Below are 21,183 nucleotides of genomic sequence, written 5' to 3'. Positions count from 1 at the left end.
TGAAAAATGAAAAGATACGCCTTTTTTGAAGTTTCAAGAAAACGACAAAATTAGTCGACTGAAACATCAGTTAGTCGACTAATAGTTAGTTATTAATAGACTGACAGTTATCGTCAGTCGACTGATCTGTTAATCGAGCCATTTGAAAATCTGAACTTTTGAAACTTAGTCGACTTGAGAAAAGTTAGTCGATTGTTGCTAAAATCTTCTGAAAAAACAAACATTCTGTTCGGTCGACTGATAAAAAGCATTAGTCAACTGCTGCTAAATTTTCAGAAAACACTTGTTCTGTTCAGTCGACTGATAAAACCATTAGTTGACTGCTGCTAATTTTCTAGAAAACAGACATTCTGTCCAGTCGACTGATAAAACCTTCGGTCGACTAATTTGACAAAAATGACTTCTTAGAAAATATGGCGCGAAAGGATTAGTCGACTGGTAAGTCTATTGATCGACTAATAAACATGAAAATTTAAGAAAAGAGTTTTCTAAAAAGATTTTCATGAGGGTTCTTTTTAGAAAAGTTTTTCTAAAGACTTTTAAGGTAAAATGCAACCTAAATATGCACTCTAAGTAAGGCTCTTACAAGAATCTAAGACTTTTAATGAATTAAACATTTGCACACTAGTCTTCAAAGATTCTTCACTGAATTCTTCAATTTCTTCATAGTCTTAGCTGAAATGCAGTTGATTCCACTTGCTCATCATCAAAACCTTGTACTTGAAGTATCATGTATGGCTTCATTGTCGTAACAATCTCCCCCTTTTTTATGATGACAAACTTAATCAAAGATGAAGCATTTAGATGCATAGATGGAGATTTTACTCCCCCTATCAATATGCTGCAAAATATTAAAAGTTAGCACATTTAAAGCACATATATCACATATTGATTGGTTTGCATTTCCATTCATCATTTCTTCATGCATTTAGAAATACATTCATTCAAAGCTTTCTTTTTCTCTTAATTTTGCATTTCTCATGCAAGATCTCCTGCAATGTAATTGATATCATCTTTTTCTCCCCCTTTGTCAGAATAAAAAAGAGTAAGGGCAGAAATAGCATAAGCAAAATAGAGATACAAGTTTAAAATATTACAACCCATAAAGTATGAAAGTTCAGACAACAAAGATTAGAAAAGTGAGTTGAGCAAATCCTTGATTGAAGTAATCTCTTTCTGAATCGAAGATAGTTGTTGAGTCACATCTTCATAAAAAGTATGTTGATGTAGCTCTAAAGCTTTCAGTCTCTGCATAACTTCATCATGGTCTTGACTTGTCGAAAATTTCTTTCTTTTTGCATGAGATGAAGGTGTCGCAGAAGGTGAAGGTTCAAAAATTGATGGTTCATTAGGATCAGATGGTTCAGTTTGATCAACATTTAAAGGAGGCAGATATTTAATTGTCATTCTTTTAAAAATTGTTTGATGAAAGAACTCTTTTTGCTCAATGTATTTTTCATTTGTTAAAGGAACTTTGAAATGTCTAAAAATACGGGTTAAAAGACAACCATAAGGAAGAAATGGTTTTTGTTTCCACAAATTTGTAAAATACACATTGGCCCAGTTGACAGAAATATTTCCAAATAAAACATAAAGAGCCATAGATAGATCTGTGGAATAATAATCAAAAGAACCAGTTTTGGGTAGAACATTGTGGGTAAGGATTCGTCCAGCAATGCGTGCACGAGTTTGAAGATTAGTATTTTTAAAAGGAGGGCAGTGAGGTGCGCTTGGAAGAAGAATTTGTTAAAAAACTCTTTCATCATTTAATTCAATAGTGTTGAAAAGAGTGTCTGAAGGTGGAATTTCAAGAATTTCTCCAAGTAATTTCGAATCAAACTCGATTTCAACATCACGAACAAGAGAAGACAAAACTCCAGTTTCATGATCCATTTGTAAATTCGTGTAAAACAAGTGAATAAGAAACGGATAGTGAAGGGTATCTGCACAAGCATCAAAAAGATGTGAAATTCCAGGAAATAATTCTCTTATATTGTAACGAGAAAATAAGTGAAATAGAACATTTTGGCCTGGTAAAATAGGTAGTGCAGAAATTGATCCAAAAGTATCATAGAGAAGAGGATTGTGAAGTAATCTTAGTGAAAAACCATGTCTTAAAGAAGGTGTAGGAGGAGGAGAACCTAAACCTTTTGCAGATGCAGACTTCGTACGAGGCATGGTTAAAAAAAATAGAGTTACCAAAAATGATGACGGCTTCCAAATGATTTCCGGCTGAAGTAGAACGCTGTCCGGCGATGTGAAACAGAACCAGAGGAGGATACAATGGCTGACGGCGAGTGAGAAGTCGGCCACAAGGGGATTCCGGCAATGCACTGTCACACAAGAGGGTTCCAGCGTGTTTTGAAGATGCGCCAGTTACTGCAGGAGGATTCCAGCGTTTCAAGATCACGACCAGAAGACTCCGGCGTCTCCTTGTTACGGTAAGAAAATCCCAGTGAAAATGGGATCAAACGGCACTCCGAGGGTTTTTCGGAAGAAAGAGAGGCAAAAGAGAAAGAGGGTTTTCGTTTTTAAGGGTTTCATTTAAAAAAAAAACGAAAAGATACGAAAATGAAGTGAAACGATGCTTATTTTAAAAAGAACGGGTGTTTTAAAAATCCAAGGGGTATCGGGTCCCTTCATTTAAAATTTAAAAAAAAAAAATTAGTCGACTAAAACTTTATCGGTCGACTAAAAATGTGTGACTCATTCTAAAAATATCATCAGTCGACTAGAAATATATCGGTCGACTAATATAGTGCGATACATTCCAAAATTTAAAACACCAATCGACTAGAATTTTATCGGTCGACTAATATAGTGCGATTTTGAGATTTTGTTCAAAAATCAGCATTTTTATAAATCCAAAAATGAGCAAATACCTAGTTCTCTCCTAATTCTCATAAAATCTTCATTTTTAAGAGGTTTAGTGAAGATATCGGCATGTTGTTCTTTAGTGGAAATAAAATTTAACGAAATATCTCCTTTTAACACATGATCTCTTAAAAAATGATGTCTCACTTCAATATGCTTAGTTCTTGAGTGCTGAATAGGATTTTTCGAAAGATTTATAGCACTAGTGTTATCACAATAAATAGTTGTTGTGGAGTAATTCAAACTGAAATCTTTTAAGGTTTGTTTCATCCATAGTACTTGTGAACATGCTAAACTAGCCGCTATATATTCTGCTTCAGTTGTTGAGAGTGATACTGAATTTTGTTTTTTACTAAACAAAGAGACTAAGGAATTTTCTAAGAAATGACAAGTTCCACTAGTACTCTTGCAATCAGATTTACTTCCTGCAAAATCTGCATCACTATATGAAACTAAATCAAAGGAAGATGATTTTGGGTAAAACAAACCGAAATCTGAAGTATTTTTCAAATAACGAAGAATTTGTTTTACTGCAGTTAAATGAGATTCCTTTGGATTAGCTTGAAATCTTGCACACATACAAACACTAAACATAATATCAGGTCGACTAGCAGTTAAGTATAATAGAGATCCAATCATACCTCTGTAGAGCTTAGTATCTACACTTTTACCATTTTCATCTTTATCAAGAGAAGTAGTTGTACTCATAGGATTCCTTCTTGATTTCGATGAGTCCATCCCAAATCTCTTGAGAAGTTCTTTTATATACTTAGCCTGATTGATAAAGATTCCTTCTTCAGTTTGCTTTATTTGAAGTCTAAGGAAGTAGTTTAATTCGCCCATCAAGCTCATTTCAAACTCTTCCTGCATAGCTTTAGCAAATTCTTTACAAAGAGAATCATTAGTAGAACCAAATATTATGTCATCAACATAAATTTATATAATAAGAATATCTGAATTAAGATTTTTAATAAATAAAGTGGAGTCTACCCGACCAATGGAAAAACCATATTGTTCTAGAAAATTTTGTAGTCTTTCATACCACGCTCTTGGTGCTTGTTTGAGTCCATACAAAGCTCTTTTCAATTTGTAGACTTTTTCTGGATATTTCTCATTTTAATAGCCTGGAGGTTGCTCTACATAAACTTCTTCATTGATGTGTTCATTTAAGAATGCACTCTTAACATCAATTTGATATAACTTGAAGTTCATGTAACTAGCAAAAGCAAGCATCATTCGAATTGACTCTAATCGAGCCACTGGTGCATAGGTTTCATCAAAATCTATGCCTTCTTCTTGATTATAGCCTTGTGCCACTAGCCTTGCTTTGTTACGAATGACTTCACCATTTTCATCCAGCTTATTTCGGAAGACCCATCTTGTTCCAATTACCGGATGATCCTTTGGTCTATCAACTAGATCCCAAACATCATTCCTAGTAAATTGGTTAAGTTCTTCAGACATGGCCAAAAGCCAAAATTCATCAACACAAGCCTCATTGATATTCTTTGGTTCTAATTTAGATATGAAAGCAACATTTGCAATATATTTTTCTAATTGCCTTCTAGTTTGGACATCACTCTTTATTTCACCAATAACTTGTTTATGTGGATGATTAGGAACTTCTTTCCAAACCGGTTGAAGAGGAATATTTTCTTGAGAAGTACTCTCTATCAAGGGTTCTTCTTGAAGTATTACTTCTTCTCCTTCGCTTAGAGGTATAACCTGCTCACAATTCTCATCAAATGCAACATGTAAAGATTCTTCAATACAAGATGTTCTTTTATTGAAAATACGATATGCTTTCGTGAGTTACTAGAAGAGTATGCCAAATTTCATTTGTTGTAGAGCATTGAGAGATGTGATTGAATTCTACCTTGTCAACGCCACAATATAATGCATTCATTGCTTTGGCATTCAGTGAAGTAGTCTTCTTTTCATCATCGGTCCATCGGTTGAAATCAGTTGATGGAGTTTGGTACTTTTCTGAAACAACTCTCGAGATATCGAGATCCATGGATTGCAAGAATATTGGCATTCTTACTTTCCAGTATCCATAGTTTGTTCCGTCGAAGAGAGGAGGACGAACAAGGGAGCTTCCTTCTTTGTGCTGAGATGTTGTAGTTGCCATGCTAGATGATGGTCAAATCAAAGTAATAGCAAACCTGTGCTCTGATACCAAATGAAAGTGCACTAGGATCTAGGCAATGAGCACTAGAGGGGGGTGAATAGTGCTTTTAAAAATTGTCTATGGAATATTAAAGGATTTTGCAAATCGAAAAGCAAACACACAAAGAACACAAGATTTTATCCTCGTTCGGTCTATCCCGACCTACATCCAGTCCCCAAGCAAAACCCGCTTGATATTTCCACTATCAACCTTGTTAACTACAAGATCACACAGACCAAAATCGGTCCCACTTTCAGTAACAACCCTACTGAAAGCAAACAACTCCTTTACACCAAGGAGTCCTTTTTACAGAAAATAAGTAATAACTTACAAAACAACCTATGAGCCTTCCTTTTGAATGCAAATGAGATGCTATTGGCTTTTGAGGTTGTTGAAATACTCTTACTCACGAATTCACTATCTCTCAAAGTGATTTGAGTGAAAAACTGAAGTGAAAAATATCACGTGAGTGAGAAAACAAATACTTGAATGAATAGGAGTGAAAAGCAATAAGTAAATGATTCAAATCGATTGAATTCTTGTTATCTTTGAGTGTACAATGCACTCATATTTATAGTTAAAGTTTTCCATACGTTGAGGGTATGAAAGGGTATCAAAACTGTCCATTTCGAACGATCAAAACGTTTGAAAAATGAAAAGATACGCCTTTTTTGAAGTTTCAGGAAAATGGCAAAATTAGTCGACTGAAACATCAGTTAGTCGACTAATAGTTAGTTATTAGTAGACTGACAGTTATCGTCGGTCGACTGATCTGTTAATCGAGCCATTTGAAAATCTAAACTTTTGAAACTTAGTCGACTTGAGAAAAGTTAGTCGACTGCTGATAAAATCTTCTGAAAAACAAACATTCTGTTCGATCGACTGATAAAAAGCATTAGTCGACTGCTGCTAAATTTTCAGAAAACACATGTTCTGTTCAGTTGATTGATAAAACTATTAGTCAACTGCTGCTAATTTTCCAGAAAACAGACATTCTGTCCAGTCGACTGATAAAACCTTCGGTCGACTAATTTGACAAAATGACTTCTTAGAAAATATGGCGCGAAAGGATTAGTTGACTGGTAAGTCTATTGGTCGACAAATAAACATGAAAATTTAAGAAAAGAGTTTTCTAAAAAGATTTTCATGAGGGTTGTTTTTAGAAAAGTTTTTCTAAAGACTTTTAAGGTGAAATGCAACCTAAATATGCACTCTAAGTAAGGCTCTTACAAGAATCTAAGACTTTTAATGAATTAAACATTTGCACACTAGTCTTCAAAGATTCTTCACTGAATTCTTCAATTTCTTCATAGCCTTAGTTGAAATGCAGTTGATTCCACTTGCTCATCATCAAAACCTTGTACTTGAAGTATCATGTATGGCTTCATTGTCGTAACATAAGATGCAGACCGGCATGTATCCCCATGTGTGTCCGCATCATATTGCATCGTAATTTGGTGTTGTCACAAAGAATTAAGTACCCTTTACCATCATTATCTTCTTCTTTCTCGAACGGACATAAATGCCCTCCATCTAGAAACCTGAATCGGCGGTTCGTGAAAAGGACAAAACTATCCTCCATCGTTATCGCGCCAAAATGTTTCGCAAAGTTTGCGTATGTAGCAAGCTGTATGTTGTAGGATTTAAATAGTTCAAAACAATCCATTCTCGTCCTAAGCAGAAAACTCTACCAGAGCATACTTTGCTTTCATCTGTGTACAACGAAGCATCCTTTCCTTTGTTCCAAAGCATCTGTTTCCGTCTTACGCGCAGTTGCAGCATCGTTGCCACCTTCTGTTGCGTATTAGTTGTTACTGTTGCTTACTCTACAGTTGGAATATCCAAAATCCTATCGTTTCGGTGAGTTTCGTGTAAGGTTTCGTTATTCAATCTGAAGGTTGCTTCTTATACAACGATTTGTAAGTTTGATAAATCTTACAAAGATGTGTACTTATGAACCCAAATATTGCGACGATTTGTAATCATGATGATCGTTTAATTTGTTGTGCAGGTTAGCAATGTCTGCGGCTCATCAGAGAAGAGATGCTTCGTCGTTCTATGGTTTGTGTATTAGAGAAGTGATCCGCTAGTCTCATCTATCTAAGGTTCTTGAGAGGTACCAAAATATACTTAAGATTGAGAACGATAAAGACAGGGAGAAAGCCTTGAAATTGTATTATGTGGAGGATTATCTCTCAGATATCGAGGCTGCGGACCAAAAGAAGAATGTTGAAGAACGAAAGATGCAGAAGACGGATGACGAAAAGAAGACAAAGCAAAGAAATAAGGAGAAGAATGAAAAGAGAAGGCGGAGGAAGAAGGCAGAGTAGAGGGAAAGGCAAAAAAAGAATAAGGAGGAGAGGGAAAGGTATTTTAACAATGTAGTGGAGGAGACTAAGGCGGAATTGGAGATGATGTACTTGGAGCATATAGCAAGGCGAAATAAGGCAAAGCTACTGAAGGAGGCAGAGGAGAGGCGAAGGCAAATGAATAAGGAGGAAGAAGAGAAGGAACGGAATAAGCCTCAGAATGAGGAAGAAAATGAAAGGCAAAGGAGGGAGAAGGAGTTTGAGGAAGGTAAGAAAATGCAAAGGCAGAAAAAGGAGGATAAAAAAAAGAAGGAAATGCAACGGAAGGAGAAAGAGGAGGAACAAAAGGAAAGAGAAAGGAAGAAGCAGAAGCAGGAAGTGCAGGAAAGAAGAAAACAAGACTTAGAAGAGAAAGAAAGGTGGCAGAAGGAGAAGGAGGAGGAAGAAGAAAAGAAAAGAGAAAAGAAGAAGCAGGAAGATGAAGTGCAGGAAAGAAGGAAACAAGACTTGAAAGAAAAAGAAAGGCGGCGGAAGGAGGAGGAGGAGGAAGAAAAGGAAAGAGAAAGGAAGAAGCATAAGAAGGAAGTGTAGGAAAGAAGTAAACAATATTTGGAAGAGAAAAAAAGGCGAAAGAAGGAGGAGGATGAGAAAAAGGAGAGAGAAAGGAAGAAGAAGGAGGAGGAGAAAAAGGAGAGAGAAAGGAAGAAGGAGGGAGAGAAAAGGAAGGAGAGAGAAAGGAAGGAGAAGGAGGGCGTAAAAAAGAAGGAGAGAGAAAGGAAGGAGAGGTTAAAGCTGGTAGAGAAGGAAAGGGAATGGCAGTGGGAGGCAGTGGACCAACCTGAAAGGCTTAGGTTGGAGGGAGAACAGGAGAAAAGAGCAACCAAGGTAAATAAGTTCGTCCTGTCTGTCAAAATTTAATAATATGTTTAGCGATTTTGGTATAGCGATTATTGTGTTAGGTATTAATATGTATAACGATTACTGTGATAGTTTGTGTGCAACAAATATTATTTATAGCGATTAGTAAAATATTATTTATAAGCACAAATTGAACTAATTTATAATTGGTAGAAATAATATGTTATTTTGTGTTACAGCGAGGTCACAGGAGCAGTAGAGAACCAGGTGAAATGCTCGGAGGTCGGTGTCAATGGTCTGTAGTTCTGTCGTGGTATGGTCAGCTGAGTGCATATCAGAAGGACCGATTACGAAATATACACTTCGGTGGCCTTTTGGACCAGCAATATTTTGAAATTTGCTGAAATACCATGACCCACCTGGTAAATAAGTGGAATGATAAGACGAACAGATTCCAGTTTGACTCTTTTGAGATCACCATGACTCTAAAAGATGTGGCGAGGATCACTGGCATTAAATGCGATGACAGTGATGTCCTATTACGGCATTCAAACTATAACGCAAGGGAAAAATGCACAGCCCTTTTAGGAATGTCGATGGACGAATGAAGTCAATGTATTTATGGTGGAATCAAGTCCATATCAATGAAAGTCTCATTTTTTCATAATAAATGGGAAGGTCGCTCTGCTACTTGTGCATCTGAAACAGCTGACCAAGAGTTGTGCGGCTTCCTTCTTTATTTTTTTGGTCTTACATTATTTTTCGATTGTTCTGGTTCGAGAATAAGTTCCATGTGGCTACAGTACCTGGCAGACTTAGACGAAGTCGACAACTATGCCTGGGGTGCCGCTATGCTCGCACACTTATACAGTCAACTCTACCGTGCGAGTAATGGTACGAAAACAGTTGGGGGATTTTGTTGAGAAACTCTGTTTTGATGTCACATAATATGATACACTGTCTTATTTGATTTCATATAATATGATAATATGTCTTCTTGAAAAATGTTATATAATGACTGGATATATTTTGCCATATATCTAATGAGTATTTGATGCAAGGATATCTCACTCAAAAAGGATGGAGACCTCTTGTTCAAGTACAACTATGGTGCAATCATACTCCTTGAAGAAAAAGCTTGTTGAGCCATGCACTCCTAAAGACCATCTAAAGAGATCGGCTTCCTCAAGTTGAAGATTTTTTCTTCTTTAGAGTCATATGTAACAGAACCTTCAGAAGCATGCATATTGCATAGTACATACTCACTCATAAAAGCTATTTCATAAAAGTATACGATAGTTTCAAAAAGCTCCTTTTTGAAAACAAATAATTGTACCTTCTTACAACCCTTTATGAAAAAGGTATTTTGACATGATTTCAAAATGTAATAATTGTACCTTATATCATATACAAGACAACTTGAAAAGTAATGATTTTAAAAGTAGGAAAAAGACAAAACATGAAATCGGCTACACAAAGAAAACAAATATAATATGTTTTGAAAAGACTCTAGTTACCTTCTTTAAAGAAATGATTTCAAATATAGGAAAAAGACAAAACATGAAATCGGCTACACAAAGAAAACAAATATAATATTGGTTTTGAAAAGACTCTAGTTACCTTTTTACAAACCCATAGAATGTCGACTTACTTGAAGTCATCATTCTCTTTGTATAGCATTAAATACCTCCTGTAAGAAATCCTTATTAAATATCCTTCTCAAGAATGTCGACTTACTTGTAGTCTTCATTCTCTCTGTAGACTTTGAAAAACACAACATAAAGAAAACTCCTGACATGACTATGTACAAATAAATATCTCAAAGCATTTATTGTACTTACACTCATTTAAAGTAAAGAAGTACTTATGTACCACAAATCATTAATTAGGATAAAGACAAAACTGCATGACAGCCTACAATCCAACGTTCAATGTACTATTATAAGAAATAGACTTTTTACATAAAATATATATTACCTAAAATATTACAACGACTAGTGTACCCTATATTTTACTTTTATGAAAAAAAGACTTTCTCGAATTTCTCTAAAGATGTTTTTTGAAATAACATGACATTTCACATCTCAAAAAGGCTACGATTTCAAAAAGCCAACAACTATTTTTTAAGCTATAAAAACACACTCAAATGAACTATTCAATACAGAAGGGAATGAAATAGACAAGTGAGCTTACAACGAGAAAAATACCTATTCGATATTTGAAAGAGAGCCTAGAAAAAAAAGAGAGAAAAGAAAGAGAAAAAGTCAAAAATAACTATTTGACAAAGAGTATCTTCTGAGTGACAAACAGAAAACAGACCTCTGAGAATCCTTCATTCGTGCATTCATATCATCTTGAAGGTTCTATAAGAAGTATTGTAACTTTTTGTTATTCACTGTATTCCTTCTTTATTGAAAGAAGTAGACCTCTGAGAAAGAGGGTGTTGCCCTTCTCTGTTGAGAGAAGAAGACCTCTGTGTAAGAGGGTGTTGTCCTTCTCTGTTGAGAGAAGAAGACCTCTGGGGAAGAGGGTGTGCCCCTTCTCTGTTGAGAGAAGAAGACCTCTGAGGAAGAGGGTGTTGTACTATTTATCCGGTGACTCGGATGTTATAGTGGAAAGCTCAAGTGGTTTGCTTGGGGACTGGATGTAGGTCAGGGTTTTGACCGAACCAGTATAAATCCTGTGTTTATTGTGTTGTGCCTTATTGCTTTATTTTTTATTATATCAACTTGCATCGTATTTCACTATTCACCCCCCCCCCCTCTAGTGGAATTTCATTTGGTATCAAAGCAGGTTTGCTGGTTTCGATATAACAAGTCTTCCAGCATATATGGCATCTACCTCTTATGCTCGTGATATTGAAGGTCAACACGCATCTCGTCCTCCTTTCTTCAACGGCTCCAACTATGGATACTGGAAGTGCAGAATGGCTATATTTCTCAAATCCATAGATTTTGCTGTATGGAAAATTGTTGAGCATCCATACACATCTCCTTCCGCAGACTATAACTTATGGTCTGATGAAGAAAAGAAAATGACAAACCTAAATGCAAAGGCTATGAATGCATTATATTGTGCCATCGATCAGAATGAATTCAATAAAATATCTATATGTGAATCTGCATATGATATTTGACATTCTTTGGAGGTTATTCATGAAGGAACCAACAAAGTGAAAGAAGCCAAAATCTCATCTCTTGTCAGAAAATATGAGTTGTTCAAAATGAACAAAGATGAACCCATCATAGAGATGTTCACCAGATTCACCAACGATCTGAAATCTCTAGGTGTAACCCACTCTCAGACAGAAAAGGTGAAGAAAATCTTGAGATCTCTCACAACTGATTGGGAGAAAAAGACTACTGCTATTGAAGAAGCTCAAGATTTATCCAAACTTACCCTGGACGATCTAATAGGCAATCTTATGGCCTATGAAGTCCACATGAAGGAAAGAAGGGAAGAAGAACAACCTTTGAAGAAAACTCTAGCCTTCCCAGCCCTTTCTGAGGATGAAGACTCAGAAAAAGAAACTGAGATTGCGCTACTCACCAGAAAATTCTAGCGCTTTATAAGAAGGAACCGGCTTCCAAATAAGCACAAAGAAAGAAAAGACCCAAAAGAAGATTCTATGTGCTACCAGTGTAATAAGCCAGGTCACCTGAGACGTGACTGTCCTCTTCTAAAAAAAAATCCAAGACTGAGAAACCAAAGAAAAGGTTCTTCAAGAAAAAGGCTCTGCATGCTCAATAGGATGATTCAGAACCATCCACTAGTGAAGAGTCAAATGATGATGAAGCAGAAACCGCCAACATGTGCTTCATGACAGAAAGCTCTGTAAGTGAATCTCTTGATTTCTCCTTTGAAGATCTTCAAAATGCTTTTCAGGAACTTTTTGAAGAATCAAGGAAAACGATTCTTAAAAATAAACAGTTGAAATCTGAGAATCTAGAGCTCCTTTTGAAAAATGAAAAACTCAGTATTGAAAATTCTGAGTTACAAAAGAAAAATCTTCTTATTACTTCTGAAATCTCTTCTACCAGCTCCAAAACTAAAAATCTGCAAGTAGAAATTTCAGAATTAAAAAGTAAAACTGAGAACCTTATGAAAACGGTTTTCAAGTTTACTAAAGGAAAAGAGAACTTGGATAAACTCCTATCCTCTCAAAAAGTGTCTTTTTACAAGAATGGTATTGGTTGCTCTCATTTTAACAAGCCTTCTTATATGAATCAAAAGACCACATTTGTGAAAAGTTCTTCTGAACCTAAAAAGGAGTATTATAATTTTAACTTCTTGAACTCCTTTAAGGTTGTAGACAAACCCAAATCTAAATGGATATGGGTTCCAAAGTCTAACAAAAAGAGACCCGACTGGGTACCAAAAAAAAATTTTACTTAATGATTTGCAGGCTCCAAACAAGAAGAACAGATGGATACTAGACAGTGGATGTTCAAAACACATGACTGGACATTCAGACCTCTTTGTTGTTCTTCATAAAAAGGAAGGAGGAACCGTCACCTTTGGAGATAACAACAAAGGTTTGATAATAGGTATTGGTAATATTGGAAATATAGATAAACCTCTTATCAAAGACGTTCTCCTGGTTAAAGGCTTAAAACATAAGCTTCTAAGTATTAGTCAAATGTATGATACGGGTTATAATGTTAGCTTTAATCATAATGCTTGTCTTATAGCAGGCACCAACGAAAATATTATCTTAAAGGGTATAAGAAAAAATAATATATATGAACTATACCTAGAAAACATCACAGAACATTGCCTCATAGCTAATAATGACTCTCAACATTTATGGCACATGAGAATGGGTCATGTCAATTCTAAGTACATGGCTAAATTAGCTAAAGATAAGTTAGTACGTGGGTTACCAAAAATATCTTTTAAAAAGGATTGTTTTTGTGATGCATGTCAATTAGGAAAACTATCTAAATCATCTTTTAAATCAAAAAATATCATTTCAAGCAAAAGACCTCTAGAGCTTCTCCACCTGGATCTCTTTGGTCCTTCTAGAGTAGCTAGTCATAATCACAATAAATATGTTTTTGTCATTGTAGATGACTACTCAAGATTTACTTGGGTAATATTTTTGAAAAACAAAAGTGATACGTTTTGTCAATTTGAAATTTTATGTAAAAAATTACAAAATGAAAAATCTTGTTCTATTGTTAAAATCCGTAGTGACCATGGAGGAGAATTTGAAAATGAACTTTTTGTAAATTTTTGTAACTTGCATGATATTTTTCATAACTTTGCCTTTCCTAGAGCTGCACCTCAAAATGGTGTAGTAGAAAGAAAGAATAGAACCCTTCAGGAATCTGCTAGAACTATGCTCCAACACAATAATCTTGCTAAATCTTTTTGGGCAGAAGCTGTTAATACTGCATGCTACATAACAAATAGAGTTCTCATTAGACCCTTATTAAATAAAACTCCCTATGAATTATTCTATGACAGGACTCCAAGAATAGACTATTTCAAAGTCTTTGGATGTAAATGCTTTATCCTAAATACAAAAGATAGCCTAGATAAATTTGATGCTAAATCTATTGAAGGCATATTTTTAGGATATTCAAGTCATAGTAAAGCATACAGGGTTTTCAATAAGAGTTCTAAGTCTATTGAAGAATCTATGCATGTTAGTTTCTGTGAATCTATTGATCAATCTGTTCATAAGCAAACTAACGATGATGATGTTGAAAGTACAGATTTGTTTTTAGATAACACAGCTAAGTCTAATGAAGATGATCATCAAAGAACATTTGTCGATATCAAAGATCATCCTCAAAAGCAGATTTTGGGAGATCTGACAAAGGGGGTTCAGACTAGAGCTCAGCTAGAACGGATTGCAAATATGACATTCATTTCTCAACTTGAACCAAAGAAGATTGATGAAGCCATCATCGATGAGTTCTGGATGCTAGCCATGACTGAAGAACTGAATCAATTCCAAAGGAATGAAGTTTGGGATCTTGTACCAAGACCAAAGGATCTTCCGATCATTGGGACAAGATGGATCTTCAGAAACAAGCTAGATGAAACAGGTAATGTTATAAGAAACAAGGCCAGACTAGTAGCTCAAGGATACAACCAGGAGGAAGGTATTGGTTTTGATGAAACATTTGCTCCTGTTGCTAGACTTGAATCTATTAGAATGTTTTTAGCATATGCAAGCTATATGGATTTCAAATTATATCAAATGGATGTTAAAAGTGCTTTTTTAAATGGTTTTATAAATGAAGAAGTTTATGTAAAACAACCTCCAGGATTTGAAAATGAACAATATCCAGATCATGTTTTCAAACTAAAACGTGCTTTATATGGCTTAAAACAAGCACCTCATGCTTGGTTTGACAGACTCAAAACCTTTCTATTAAAAAATGGTTTTTCTGTAGGCAAAGCAGACTCGACATTATTTGTGAAAATAGTGAATAATCATACCCTAATTGTTCAAATATATATAGACGGTATTATCTTTGGATCTACTAACAACACTCTCTGTGAGGAATTTTCTAAGTCCATGCAGAAGGAATTCGAAATGAGTATGATGGGAGAACTCAACTACTTTCTTAGACTGCATATTAAGCAAACCAAGGATGTTGTTTTCATCAATCAATCTAAGTATGCTCGTGAACTTCTGAAGAGGTTCAACATGAACTCAACTGCTTCAAAAACCACTCCTATGAGCACTACTACTGTTTTGGACAAAGATGAAGATGGTAAGTATGTGGATACAAAGGTATACCGAGGTATGATAGGATCACTACTGTATTTAACTGCTAGCCGTCCATATATTATGTTCAGTGTTTGCTTGTGTGCTAGATTTCAGTCAAATCCAAAAGAATCACATCTTAATGCTGTAAAAAGAATAATGAGATATTTAAAAGACACAATTGATTTTGGATTATTCTATTCAAAATCCTCTACATTTGATCTAATCTCATACAGCGATGCTGACTTTGCTGGAAGTAAATCTGACAGAAAAAATACAAGTGGAACATGTCATATGCTAGGGCACTCACTAGTATCATGGTTCAGTAAGAAACAAAACTGTGTATCCTTATCAACTACTGAAGCCGAATACATTGCTGCTAGCCTAGCCTGTACACAAGTTATCTGGATGAAACAAACCTTAAAAGATTTTGGTTTAAATTTTGAAAATACAGCTATTTTCTGTTATAATACTAGTGCTATAAACTTATCTAAGAATCCTATTTTACACTCACGAACTAAGCACATTCAAATAAGACACCACTTCTTAAGAGAACAAGTCTTAAACAACATAATTAAACTCGAATTCATACCCACTAATCAACAGTTAGCAGACATATTCACTAAACCATTGAAACATGAAGACTTTACACGAATTAGAAGAGAACTAGGAATATGCAAACTAAGTGACTTATAAATTAATCACACTTATTATAATTAATACTTCTTATAAGTTATGTTAAAATCTTATTTTAAAAGTTTTTTCTTCTTATCGATTTTTGTTAGTCAAACTAGGTTTCCATATTCACGTATACTCTAAACTCTTATAAGACACATTCTTTATGTCTTTCAACTTGTCATTTTTCAAGTACACATCCATAATGACTCCTTGTCCTATTTCCTTTCACTCATATCCATAAGAACTAATTATATTAAAGTAAAAGCTATCATGACATTATTCACATCACTCATCTCATAACTCCTTTATTATTTTTTTTCTTTTAAACTTCTCTTACGATAAGTTGGTTCACCTTCAACATGATAAATATTATTTTATGAGAAATCTTGCTTTTCAAATTTTAGTCAAAATCGAATGATTATTTTTTTTATTCTTTTTACCTTCTTCTAAAAATCTAGTTGCTATGTTTTACGTATAATTTTTACTATATCATTTGTTATATCATATATTACATACACTCTATTTCTATCATGTCTTCCTTTCCTCCTATCGAGACACTTCACTAAAATATTAATGTCTTTCATGAAAAATTCAAATGATTATCCTCTCGTACCACCTTTTAAGTTGTTACATTTCACGTAAATTTTTACTATATCATCTATTATATCATAGCTTAAGAACAATCTATTATCATCTCTTCATGCTTTACATCTTTTACGAAAAAGAGTTGTAAAATTCTATTTTCAAAAACTTGTACTCCACTCATAAGTACGATTTGTATCACTTTTTTATCTCTCTCTCTCTCTACATTATACGAAGTACCTTTCCATCTGTGACCATGACTCTCTCATATATTTTATATCTCTCTCCAATCGAGATTCATTAAAACCTTGTTCTTAACTCCACTTTATGTCATACATCTCCTATCCACCATCAAGTGATTGGTGTCCTTTATGACCACTCTCATCTCTCTGCATATCTGTATCACCATCCTTTACATCTATTCACACTCCTTTCACGTATATCAAAATATACACTTCTTAAATAAGAAATTATTGCATTTCTTCATACTCTCATGTTTGTTCTATTCCAAACTCCCTCTTCACGATTTTGGAATAATTTCACATAAAGTAAATTCTTGAAAAAGTTGTTTGTTCTTATTAGGCCATTATTCACTCTCTATCTATTCTTCATGATCTTCACGAAAATCTTTAAAAACTCTTGAATCATTCTTAATATGACACTCCATACTCAATTCATGACTCTTCTCACTATCCAACAAGATTGCCCATAGTAAATTTGTTACATATATAGAAAAATTATTTCGAAACTATGTTCTTCTTAATATCTATACTAATATAATACACTTTCTTCCAAAATTGATTTAATTTGTCATTCACAAGCTTCTTCTTTTACAACTCACGCATTTCCTCTTTCCACTAAAATCTAAAAATCCTTCACTTCCAATGTCACTCATTTCCTATCACCATTATTTTTCTTCTTCTATTTATTAGATTGATTCATATCTCATTCCCACAATTTTCTCTATTCTCTTACAAACTCTTACTCTTTCAAGTCCTTTTCTCTTGCTCGTTCTTTCTAAGCTCTTGCCATGGCTTCCTCCTCAAACACTGCAATCACTGCCGCCGACTTAAGGTATCCCGATTTATTTCACTTCTACAACTCCCTTTGCTCTCGACCAATTCATGAAGGAAAATTGGTTCACTACGACGACTTCGTATTATTTGACCTAGAAAGATCTCTCCCCGAACTTAAACACTTACTAGGATCTTCATCCCAAGCTGCTTACTATCCCGAACTCGTCCGACTCTTCTACACAAACTTTTCTTCTGATCATGAGCAAACTACCATCACCACCAAAGTACGCGGACGCCTGATGTTCTTTCATGCTTCCTCATTAGGCAGAATTCTAAACCTTCCTTCCACCGGCATAAATCTAGACAACATAGTACCACTCGACCGGTCGGTACTTTGAAAAATTCTTCTCTGCACCAACTGCTCACAACTGCCCTGGCACATGAGGAATCTCCAACCTCATGCTCAACTGATTGCCCAGATTATTCTCCACAATATTTATCCCAAGCCTCCACGCAAGGGATTAGTACCAAGAAAAATCTCTCTCCTTCTCTACGCAATTTTTTCTTCTACTCCGATAAACTGGTCCAACATTCTTTTCAACCTTTTTATTCGCTATCAAAAATTACAGCCTCTTCTTTTCGGGTGTTTTATAACTCCCATTTTAAAATACTTCAAAGTACCCCTTCAAAACGAAGTTATTCTCTATCTCTCTCAGGTCCTCGATGCTACTTCCTTCAATCTAAGGTCCCTGCACCTTCTCGGCTCTGATGAAGAAGATCCAACATCCAACTTTGATTACTTCTCTGCCTTGATGGATGTCCAGCGTTCTCAGGATTGCATACTTCGCTGTCAAGCCTCGTTGCAGCAAACTCTACAGACCCTCCAGCCGGATCAAGCCAACCGTTCACTTCAATCCTCTCCACCTTCGGAATAAACTCATTTGTTTTTTGGACTGTAATAACTTATCTTTTTTACTGTAATAACTTTACATTAATTTTGGTATGTAATAACTCTACTTACTCTGATCCCTTCTTTTTTGTCTATGACAAAGGGGGAGAAAACCTGTCTCCATTATTGAAGAAAAATACTCGTATTTAACATTTTTCAATATTTTTATGATAAGTATTCTTTCTATGCATAATGTCTTTTTGACAGGGGGAGCATATTTTGTCATCATCAAAAAGGGGGAGAATGTTGAGAAACTCTGTTTTGATGTCACATAATATGATACACTGTCATATTTGATTTCATATAATATGATAATATGTCTTCTTAAAAAATGTTATATAATGACTGGATATGTTTTGCCATATATCTAACGAGTATTTGATGCAAGGATATCTCACTCAAAAAGGATGGAGACCTCTTGTTCAAGTACAACTATGGTGCAATCATACTCCTTGAAGAAAAAAGCTTGTTGAGCCATGCACTCCTAAAGACCATCTAAAGAGATCGGCTTCCTCAAGTTGAAGATTTTTTCTTCTTTAGAGTCATATGTAACAGAACCTTCAGTAGCATGCATATTGCATATTACATACTCACTCATAAAAGCTATTTCATAAAAGTATACGATAGTTTCAAAAAGCTCCTTTTTGAAAACAAATAATTGTACCTTCTTACAACCCTTTATGAAAAAGGTATTTTGACATGATTTCAAAATGTAATAATTGTACCTTATATCATATACAAGACAACTTGAAAAGTAATGATTTTAAAAGTAGGAAAAAGACAAAACATGAAATCGGCTACACAAAGAAAACAAATATAATATGTTTTGAAAAGACTCTAGTTACCTTCTTTAAAGAAATGATTTCAAATATAGGAAAAAGACAAAACATGAAATCGGCTACACAAAGAAAACAAATATAATATTGGTTTTGAAAAGACTCTAGTTACCTTTTTACAAACCCATAGAATGTCGACTTACTTGAAGTCATCATTCTCTTTGTATAGCATTAAATACCTCCTGTAAGAAATCCTTATTAAATATCCTTCTCAAGAATGTCGACTTACTTGTAGTCTTCATTCTCTCTGTAGACTTTGAAAAACACAACATAAAGAAAACTCCTGACATGACTATGTACAAATAAATATCTCAAAGCATTTATTGTACTTACACTCATTTAAAGTAAAGAAGTACTTATGTACCACAAATCATTAATTAGGATAAAGACAAAACTGCATGACAGCCTACAATCCAACGTTCAATGTACTATTATAAGAAATAGACTTTTTACATAAAATATATATTACCTAAAATATTACAACGACTAGTGTACCCTATATTTTACTTTTATGAAAAAAAGACTTTCTCGAATTTCTCTAAAGATGTTTTTTGAAATAACATGACATTTCACATCTCAAAAAGGCTACGATTTCAAAAAGCCAACGACTATTTTTTAAGCTATAAAAACACACTCAAATGAACTATTCAATACAGAAGGGAATGAAATAGACAAGTGAGCTTACAACGAGAAAAATACCTATTCGATATTTGAAAGAGAGCCTAGAAAAAAAAAAGAGAAAAGAAAGAGAAAAAGTCAAAAATAACTATTTGACAAAGAGTATCTTCTGAGTGACAAACAGAACACTCTGAGAATCCTTCATTCGTGCATTCATATCATCCTGAAGGTTCTATAGGAAGTATTGTAACTTTCTGTTATTCACTGTATTCCTTCTTTATTGAAAGAAGTAGACCTCTGAGAAAGAGGGTGTTGCCCTTCTCTGTTGAGAAAAGAAGACCTCTGTGGAAGAGGGTGTGCCCATTCTCTGTTGAGAGAAGAAGACCTCTGAGGAAGAGGGTATTGTACTATTTATCCGGTGACTCAGATGTTATAGTGGAAAGCTCAAGTGGTTTGCTTGGGGACTGGATGTAGGTCAGGGTTTTGACCGAACCAGTATAAATCCTGTGTTTATTATGTTGTGCCTTATTGCTTTATTTTTTATTATATCAACTTGCATCGTATTTCACTATTCACCCCCCCCCCTCTAGTGGAATTTCAGATTTTGGCCATTTCTTCAGGTATTTGTTGATTATATACTTAGTAATTGTAGACTAATCTCATTGAAGGTTGTAGTGTTACTAATAATATTATTTTTGTTAGGCTTGGGCGTGGGAACATATTATCCCATTGTGTCCACGTTGTGGCCCTGCGATTTATGGTTTTCCAAAGATCGGTCGCTGGGCTAGAATAAACGTCACAGTTTATAATGCTAAGTCCATTTTAGATAGGCTGCAACTAAATGAGGTAAACGTTCTAAAATTGTTTACAATCGTGTCGGCATTTATCATTGAGTACTATAAATCGTTGTAATGTTTAGCATTCTTATGTAACCATCACTGCAGGATTGTCTTCTGTAGTACATATCGTTGTCGCCATATCATGCTTAAGTAAATTGTAATATATTTGTCACTTGTTATTAAAAATAATTACCAATGTACAAGTTTTGTAGAGACCTTATGAAGATGGGGAGGACGATGACCAAGACGCTGTTGCAGAGGCTGCTAGATTGTCTGACCGCGATTTGTGACTGTTTTGCAATTATGAAGCCGAATTGCAGCATGGTAGTCGAGTTCTCCTATAATCTGGCTTGGGGCAGTATATCCTAACTAAGCCTTTGGAAGTGAAAAGGAAGATGAATAGTGGTGGGGGGCAAGAACGTGAATTGGCGCGATCGCTACAGGGACAAATTATTAATTTGGAACTCAGGTGGTGTTCATGCCATATCGTATGATTATAAAGGAGGACAATTTGATCATTTCTATTTCGAAAGGTATTGGGAACCAATGTGGCAAAATCTGAAGATTGAGAAAATTGTGAACCCATGCCTCCCAACTGCCCCCTCTCATGTTGCAGCCCAACCTCTACAACCAAAATGTCGTCTCTCTCTGGTTACAACAACGATTCCCTCAATAACAAAGCGCGATAAAGAGCGAACACTTGCTACAAAAGAGAACATTGTCTTTGCCG

This window comes from Nuphar pumila, chromosome 7, assembly GCF_984573655.1.
Source record: "Nuphar pumila chromosome 7, dmNupPumi1.hap1.1, whole genome shotgun sequence".
NCBI classification, from domain to species: domain Eukaryota; kingdom Viridiplantae; phylum Streptophyta; class Magnoliopsida; order Nymphaeales; family Nymphaeaceae; genus Nuphar; species Nuphar pumila.
This window is presented reverse-complemented; position numbering follows the sequence as displayed.